This window comes from Triticum dicoccoides, chromosome 2B, assembly GCF_002162155.2.
Source record: "Triticum dicoccoides isolate Atlit2015 ecotype Zavitan chromosome 2B, WEW_v2.0, whole genome shotgun sequence".
Lineage (NCBI taxonomy): Eukaryota > Viridiplantae > Streptophyta > Magnoliopsida > Poales > Poaceae > Triticum > Triticum dicoccoides.
This window is the reverse complement of record NC_041383.1, coordinates 129857452-129866938: the sequence shown is the minus strand read 5'-3', so window position 1 is coordinate 129866938 and position 9487 is coordinate 129857452.

The window sequence follows — 9487 nt, the reverse complement described above, 5'->3', positions numbered from 1 at the left end:
CCCTCCTATCTCGTGGCCTCCTCGAGGCTCTTCTGACGTGAACTCCAAGTCTCCTGGGTGATACTCTTCCCAAAAATCACGATGCCGAAGGTTTCATTCCGTTTGGACTCCGTTTGATATTCCTTTTCTTGGAAATACTGAAACAGGCAATAAAACAGCAATATGGGCTGGTGCTCTGGTTAATAGGTTAGTCCCAAAAGTAATATAAAAGTGTATAATAAAGCCCATAATCATTCAAAACAGATAATAAAATAGCATGAATGCTTCATAAATTATAGATACGTTGGAGACGTATCATGTACGTACATACTGGTCGATGTAGAGGTGCGCACATGTCGTAGGAGAGGCACGCACGTAGAATGTACATGTACACTACAAAAAAAAGACACATCCGTGACATTTTGGGCCGAATGATTTTTTTTTCTGTCATACATATGACACTTCTATGACGATAATTGTGACAAAACCCGTTATCATCATGGATGTGGTGGGATCCTACTTCTATGACAAAAAATCATGACAGAAAATGGGCTTTTCATCTTGGGCGGGCCGGAGACGCAGCTGCATCACATTCTTTGGGTCGTCCATGACGGAAAAAACCGTGGTAGAAGCGAGGGCGAGGAAAATTTCTAGGAGTTCCCGGTTACGGTGGGCGGTCGGGGGCCGAGCGATGCATGTTTCTTTCATACACGTACGCGCGTGTGTGCGAGTGTAGGACCTTGAAGTATGTCTAGAGGGGGGTGATTAGACTACTTGACCAATAAAAACTTAACCTTTTCCCAATTTTAGAGTTTGGCAGTTTTTAGCTACTTTAGGACAAGTCAAGCAATCATCACACAATTCAAGCAAGCATGCAAAGAGTGTATAGGCAGTGGAAATTAAAGCATGCAACTTGCAAGAAAGTAAAGGGAAGGGTTTGGAAGATTCAAAAGCAATTGGAGACACGGATGTTTTTGGCGTGGTTCCGATAGGTGGTGCTACCGTACATCCACGTTGATGGAGACTTCAACCCACGAAGGGTAACGGCTGCGTGAGTCCACGGAGGGCTCCACCCACGAAGGGTCCACGAAGAAGCAACCTTTTCTATCCCACCATGGCCGTCTCCCACGAAGGACTTGCCTCACTAGCGATAGATCTTCACGAAGTAGGCGATCTCCTTGCCCTTACAAACTCCTTGGTTCAACTCCACAATCTTGTCGGAGGCTCCCAAGTGACACCTAGCCAATCTAGGAGACACCACTCTCCAAGAAGTAACAAATGGTGCGTTGATGATGAACTCCTTGCTCTTGTGCTTCAAACAATAGTCTCCCCAACACTCAACTCTCTCTCATAGGATTTGGATCTGGTGGAAAGAAGATTTGAGTGGAAAGCAACTTGGGGAAGGCTAGAGATCAAGATTCATATTGTAGGAATGGAATATCTTGGCCTCAACACATGAGTAGGTAGTTCTCTCTTAGAAATGGTAAGTTGGAAGTGTAGGTTCGTTCTGATGGCTCTCTCCACGAATGAAGAGGGGGTGGAGGGGTATATATAGCCTCCACACAAAATCTAACCGTTACACACAATTTACCAAACTCGGCGAGACCGAAACGTTAAACTCGGTCGGACCAATTTAGTAAACCTAGTGACCGTTAGTGATTTTCGCTGGGACCGGCATGCAACTCGGTAAGACCCATATGGTTAGGGTTAGGGCATAATGTAATCTCGGTGAGACCGATTACAGAAACTCGGTGAGACCGATTTGGTAATAAGCTTTCCAGAGAGTTGGTCAGGTAAACTCGGTGGGACCGATTTGCTCTTTTCGGTGAGACCAAAATGTTACAAAAAGGAAACAGAGAGTTTTCATTGCAATCTCGGTGGGACCGATCGCTCACTTCGGTTAGACCAAAACGTTACGAAGGGAAACAGAGAGATTGCAATCCCATCTCAGTGAGACCGAGATCCCTATCGGTAAGACCGATTTGCTTAGGGTTTGTGGCAGTGGCTATGACTTTTGGAATCGGTGGCGCCGGATAGGAAGAATCAGTGTGACCGATTTTGGCTTTGGGTTTAGGTCATTTGTGGATGTGGGAAAGTAGTTGAGGGTTTTGGAGCATATCACTAAGCACATGAAGCAAGAGGCTCATTAAGCAACACCTCATCCCTTCTTGATAGTATTGGCTTTTCCTATAGACTCAATGTGATCTTGGATCACTAAAATGTAAAATGAAGAGTCTTGAGATTTTGAGCTTGAGCCAATCCTTTGTCCTTAGTGTTTTGAGGGATCCACTTTCATCATCCATGCCATGCCATTCATTGAGCTTTCCTGAAATAATAGTCTTGGAATAGCATTAGCTCAATGAGCTATATGTTGTTATGAATTACCAAAACCACCTAGGGATAGTTGCACTTTCAATCTCCCCCTTTTTGGTAATTGATGACAACATATAGATCAAAGCTTCGACAAATGATAATAAAATTAAATAACATCGTCGCTTTGAGAAGTATGTGATAAGCAAGAGCTCCCCCTAAATTTGTGCATAGTTTTAGATTTGCTTTGGACGGCAAATGCACAATGAATTAGGCTCATGGGTTACTCTTCCATGTCACATACATCTTGGTGGAGCGCTAAAAATAATAAACAATGAATACATGCACTCATCACCAAGCATAGTGAGTGATCAAATAAGATAGGTAGGATAATATCAAGCATGCATAAGTGTAGCTTATGATCAAACACATGATCATCAATGTCTCACAAGCATAGTATCTCAACCAAAAACAAACAAAGATTGAAAAACCACCAAATAAAGCAAGAGAGAACAAAAGCAACACTCTCTCTCTCTCGAAGCCTATGATCTATACATTTTTCTCCCCCTTTGGCAACAAGTTACCAAAAAGTTCATAGAAAATGCATAGTGCTAGATCGACTCTCAGGCTTGATCTTCTGGTGGTGGTGTAGAGATGGCTCCTTGGACGAAGACTTCAGTTGAAGTGGATGGAGCTGGAGGAGTTGGTGCTGGAGCTGGTTTCACTGGAACTGTAGGGGCAGTGGCTGGTGCTAAAGTTGTTGCTCTAGTGTCTATCACTGGCACTGCAACTGACCTCTAGGCTCTGGGCACTCTGGCAAACACATTTGTGGTAGTCTTGCCCTTCCTCTCCTGCATGTCATCCTGCAGCTGCTCCACAACTGACTGAATTTCAGTTACCTTGACATCTAGATCATAGAATTTCTGTTCCATGATTCTTTCCAGGCTCTCCTGGTTTTGAGTTAGGGTGGCCAACCCCTTCTCAATCCTCAGAGATGATGCTATCAAGTAACCAAGATGCTCCTGTTTGGTTTTCAAGAAATATTCAGATGCCTCCTCTTGAGTTGGCATCTTGGCAGCCTTCTCCCTCTTTGCCTTCTCCTTCTTCTCCTGAGCTTGAACGGATTGTGGATCATCTTCATTCACGACAACCTCATTGTCCTCAAAGTCTGGATAAAGTGGAAAGTGTTCCTTATCCAACTGATATTTTCCTGTGCCCATCTTTGAGTTTATCAATTCTTGAATCTGAGGTGCATATCCACAGCTCCTCTTCTGATCTGCTGCAGTCCTCTTGATTGTTTCAATGATCAGGCTCATGACTTTGAACTTCTGTGGCACATCAAACACATGTAACATGTTGATGGCATGCCCTCTGATCATGTTATGGTCACCAGACTTGGGCAACAAAGTCTGCCTCAGAATCCAATTTTTGGTTGGCAACCCTGACAGCAGAAAGTGAACTGATCCATACTTGTGAGTCTCTAATGCCTTGTCTGGTATTTCCTTGTACATGTGAGCCGTTGAATTGTGACCCAACTTCTTCTTTGCATAAATGTCTAGGTCATCCTGTTTCTCCTTGGGGGCATTGATCAGACTTGCCCATTCTTCAATAGTGGACTGGTACCTTGTACCTTTAGACATCCAAACTATTCTTCCATCTGGGTAAAAGTGTGCTGTGGAGTAGAACTGCATGATAAGCTCATCATTCCAGTTGGTGAACTTCTGTCCAACAAAATCTGCAACTCCACAAGCAACAAAGCTGTCTTGCACTCCAGGATAGTCTTGTTCATTTTCCTTGATGAATTCCCAGTCAACCCACCTCATGTCACAGACTATGGGCTTCTTGTCCAACAGAATTGTTTCATAGAAGTCCTGTTGTTCCTTTGTGTGGAACCTGTAGTCAACAGCAGTTCTTCTTCTTGAAGCATATGGATCTTCCATTCTCCACAGTATGAGCCCTGAATCCTTCCTGATTCTCATGTCCTCAGCCACATGATGGGCATCATTGTGGTCTGGTATCTTGGGCTTGAGCTTTCTTAGAACCTGTCCTTCTTCATCTGAATCTTCAGCAACATTGGGCACTGGGGCCTTGTTCTTCTCAGCAGCTGGAATACTCCTAGTATTCCTCTTTGGAACTTACTTGGCCTTGGAGGCAGCTTTGGGTGCTTCCTTGGGCTTGGATGTTGCAGCCCCTGATCTGATTGCATCTCCCATAAGCTTAGCTGCCTTTGGAGCTGGTGCAGCATCCTCTTCCTCTTCCATCATGGAAGGTTGACCAACAATTCTGGCCATGGTCTTCTTGACCCTTTCCTTCCTCTTCTTTCCTTCAGGAGCTGGCTCTTTGGGATCAGGCTTTTCAGGTATTTGAGTTGACCCTCTGACCTTCAGCATAGGTGTCCTCTTGGCAGGGACCTTCCTATTAAGTCCAGGCTTAGTGGTCTTGGCTGAGCCATACTCCTTTTTGAGCACTACCTTCTTGGAAGTAGCCTCATCCTCTTCAGCTATATAATCCTCATCTTCAGAGTCTGAAGTTCTCTTCTTCCTTTGCCTAGTAGCAGCCTTAGGCAGGTTGCTAGGGGTGCTTCTGCTGCCTTCATCTGAAGTGCTAGAGGGACTAGTGCCCTGACTCATGTCAATCTGCTCTTCTGACCTGTTCTGGCTGTCACTTTGATCAGACATACTGCAAAAGCTGACTGTTGACCCTATGAAGAGTTATAGATGAGATAGAAAAGATGAGCATCACAAAATGCAGCGATTTTTGCAAAAGAATGACTCAAAAGTTCAGTTTTAGTTTTCCACAGAAAGCATTTCGGATCCACCGATTTTCAAACTCAGTGATACCGAAGTAGTTTTGGAACCTAAACTGATGATCTCGGTTGGACCGAATTTCAGTTCGGTGGCACCGAGACTGCTAGGGTTTCACAGAATCCTCAAATCGGTCACATCGATTAGTAATTCTCGGTTAGACCGAGAGTCACTAGTGCAATGGCATAAGCCAAATCGGTGAGACCGAGTTTTTCAACTCGGTGGGTCCGAGATGGTTTCAGCGGAAACCTAACCCTAAAAATTTGAATCACATCTAATCTATGAACTACTTTGGCTGGATAGAAGAGTTTCAATCGTGGCTAGAATCAATATGAAAACAATGTGCAAGGAATCAGACGTGGATAGCACAAAGATTAAGTCCATACCCTAACTTGGCGGTGGACTTGCTACGGCGGCAACGGCGGGGACGAAATCCATTGACGGCGGCGGAGACCAGCGACAGGAGGCTTCTGGCAAAGAGGAGACGATCCGGAGACCACGATGGTAGAGCAAGCTGTTGCGCGGGCGAAGGGTTTCGGAGAAATTTCCAAAATTTTGCCCGTGGCTATATATAGCCTGACCATGTCGGTGTGACCGAGTGGAACAACTCGATGGCACCGAGATGCATAACTGTGTTCAGTTACAGCAAATTGGTGAGACTGAAAAGTTCAAATCGGTTGCACTGAGATTGAAAACTCAGATCAACTTGATGATCTCGGTAGGACCGAAATGGAAGAATCGGTCAGACCGAGAATCACTAAGAGGTTTTTGAAGTTTAAGTCTGTGACGAATCGGGGACTCCGAGTGCTCCTCACACAGAGTGGTTTGAATCTGACTTGATCAAATTTTGTGATGTAGCATGAATAGAGTTTGAGACGAGAAAAGCATAGATAGATAAAGAAGGTTCTTAGGCATTCTTGTCCATCCACTTGGCACAAAGAAAAGAATCCAATCAAACAAAACAACAAATGGATGTCCTTGAATGAGTAAAATATGCACCAACATGCTCACACAATAAGATGGCAAATGAAATATGTGGCAAAGCATGCACAACCAATTTTAGGATCTATCAAGCAATTTGTGATGACTAGGTCATCTATATATGAGTATATTGACTTAGGAGTCAAATGAGAACATTTTATCATAGGTCATACTCATCGTTTAAGCTCAAGTGGGGTTACCACTTTTACATAACGCATTGATGTGTTCACACCATTAGGGTTGCTTTGACTAAATTCTTAGAGTTAAGCTCCCCTAGATGTGAGATCCCCCCTTAGAGGGATGAACTAACCTTGGGTTTTGTCGATGATGACTTCATGTAGGTGTAGAAGATGTAGATGCTCAATGTTGATGTTGATCATTTGGAGCAATCCTTTGGAGTGAGTTGAACTTTCAACTTGCCTACAGGGGTTAGTCCCACAAGGAACAAACAAGAATATCCATAGACATAGAGTGATGCACACACAAGATGATGTCCATGAAGACATTAGGTTACCTTGTCCCTTGACTTACCAACATCAGGGTTTGTGACTCCTTGAACTAGTGCAAGATGTGGAAGTTGATTGCACTTGTTCTTGCCAAAATGATTGAGTGAAGAATGTTGGCGGAGTCACCCTCAAGAACTCTCTAGTTCTTCTTCTTCGGGATCCACATCATCTTGATGGGAATCCTTGGAGTTGTAGTTGTACTTGATGAAGTAGAACTTGACGTAGTCTTGGGGACCCACTTGAACGAGGCTTTAGGTGCTTCTTCAAATGCATCAATCTCTTCTTGAAGCTTGTCCTTGCCTTTGTTCTTGTGGTCTTGTGGTGGAAGATCATCTTGAGCTTGTGTTCCCTTGAAGGAAGTAGGATCATACTTCTCTTGTTGAGGAACAAACTTCGTCTTGGGGTATTGATCTTCTTCCCACTCAACTCCATTGGCATTGAACTTTCGTTCAAAACCAACACCTTGATTCTTCCGGTGCCTTCCTTGCTTGCGTACAATTTCCTCGAATTGCTTACTCCCGGTAAGGCTCTTGTAAACACCTTTCTCTATAATTCCCTTCAATAAACTATTTTCTTGCTCAAGTGTAACTTGGCTAAGAGAATCATTAGTGGAATCAAGAGAACTACTAGAAGCAACAATATTGGATTTGACATTATTGTTGTTACTACTAGAGGAAGTATCTTTCTTGTACTTGTTACTAGACTTGACTTGAGGCATGTAAGTAGATAAGAGTAAACGCTTGGCAATATAAGAAGAACTTTTCTTGCGGAGATCATCATTGATTGCTTTTAAGAACTCATGCTCTTGCTCAAGATTGAGTTTTTCAAAGCGTAACTTCTCATGAGCCCTTAAAAGTTCTCGATGATCTTCGAAGATAGTTTCATGAGCCAACTTAAGAGTGTTTAGTTCTTTAGTTAGAAGCTAAATTTTCTCCTTATCATTGTCATTTGTTTGATTAGCATGATTAATTGACGTTTCATCATAGTATTCATCACTAGAGTTGTCAACAAGTAAATCATCATCCACAAGCAAGTCATCTTCATCAATATTAAAATCAACATACTCGGGATGTGTTACCTTTGGACCTTTGGCCATGAAGCAACTTCCAACACCTTCATTTGGTGAGTCAAATATGTCGCAGGAGTTGGTTGACACAAGTGCTAGACCGGCAACACCTTCATCTTGAGTATATTCGGAGTCGGAGTGATAGCTTCTCTCGGAGTGATTGTTGGAGTCGGAGCCGGAAACCCATTCACCAACATGAGCTTGATGTCTTCGTTTTGTGTAGCTCCTTGATGACTTGTCCTTCCTTTCCGAATCCTTACTTCTCCGTGAGGGTCTTCATTCATAACGATCATCTCTACTCCTCCTCTCTCTTGGTGGTGATTCTTCTCTTTTGCTTCTTCTTTTTGGAGAATCTTCTCTTCTTTTATGGGGTGTCGTACACTCATTGGAGTAGTGTCCGGGTCTCCCACAATTGTAGCAATTGCGCTCTCGACTAGAAGATCTCTTGTCATTGTAAGACCTTGACTTGGAGCTTCTTTATTTGCTTCTAATTTTGTAGAATTTGTTGAAGTTCTTCACCATTAAGCTCAATTCTTCATTGAAGGTTGGTTTCTCACTTGATGATGTGGGGGCTTCACTTGAGGCTTTGTAAGCACCACTTGACTTGTTGTGAAGTTCCTCCTTATCCTTGAGTGACATCTCATGAGCAACAATCCTTCCAATGACTTCCGTTGGCTTGAGATCTTTGTAGTTTGGCATCATTTGGATCAATGTGCACACGGTGTCATACTTTCCATCCAATGCTCTTAGGATTTTCTTGATGATGAATTTGTCGGTCATCTCTTCACTCCCTAAGCCGGCAATCTCATTTGTGATAAGAGCAAGCCTAGAGTACATTTCAGTGACACCTTCACCATCCTTCATTTTGAACTTGTCAAGCTGACTTTGGAGCACATCCAACTTGGATTCCTTGACGGACTTGGTACCTTCATGCATATCAATCAAAGTATCCCAAATTTCCTTTGCATTCTCAAGACGGCTGATTTTGTTGAATTCTTCGGGGCACAATCCGTTGAAGATGATGTCACATGCTTGAGCGTTGTATTGCAGCATCTTCAATTCTTCTGCATTAGCTTCACGGTTCGGTTCTCTCCCGTCGAAGAATTCACCTTGCAAGCCAATACAAATAATTGCACAAACGGCGGGGTTATGTCCAAGAATATGCATTTTCATCTTATGGTTCCAACTAGCAAAATTAGTACCATCAAAGTAAGGACCTCTACGGCGATAATTTCCCTCGCTAGACGCCATACTCTCCTAGGTTGTGAAGCCAAGGCTATGACCACCAAAAGCTATGGAAATCAAAGCAAATGGAGACCAAAGCTCTAATACCACTTGTAGGACCTTGAAGTATGTCTAGTGGGGGGTGATTAGACTTCTTGACCAATAAAAACTTAACCATTTCCCAATTTTAGAGTTTGGCAGTTTTTAGCTACTTTAGGACAAGTCAAGCAATCATCACACAATTCAAGCAAGCATGCAAAGAGTGTATAGGCAGCGGAAATTAAAGCATGCAACTTGCAAGAAAGTAAAGGGAAGGGTTTGGAAGATTCAAACGCAATTGGAGACATGGATGTTTTTGGCGTGGTTCCGATAGGTGGTGCTATCGTACATCCACGTTGATGGAGACTTCAACCCACGAAGGGTAACGGCTGCGCGAGTCCATGGAGGGCTCCACCCACGAAGGGTCCACAAAGAAGCAACCTTGTCTATCCCACCATGGCCGTCGCCCACGAAGGACTTGCCTCACTAGAAGTAGATCTTCATGAATTATGCGATCTCCTTGCCCTTACAAACTCCTTGGTTCAACTCCACAATCTTGTCGTAGGCTCCCAAGTGAC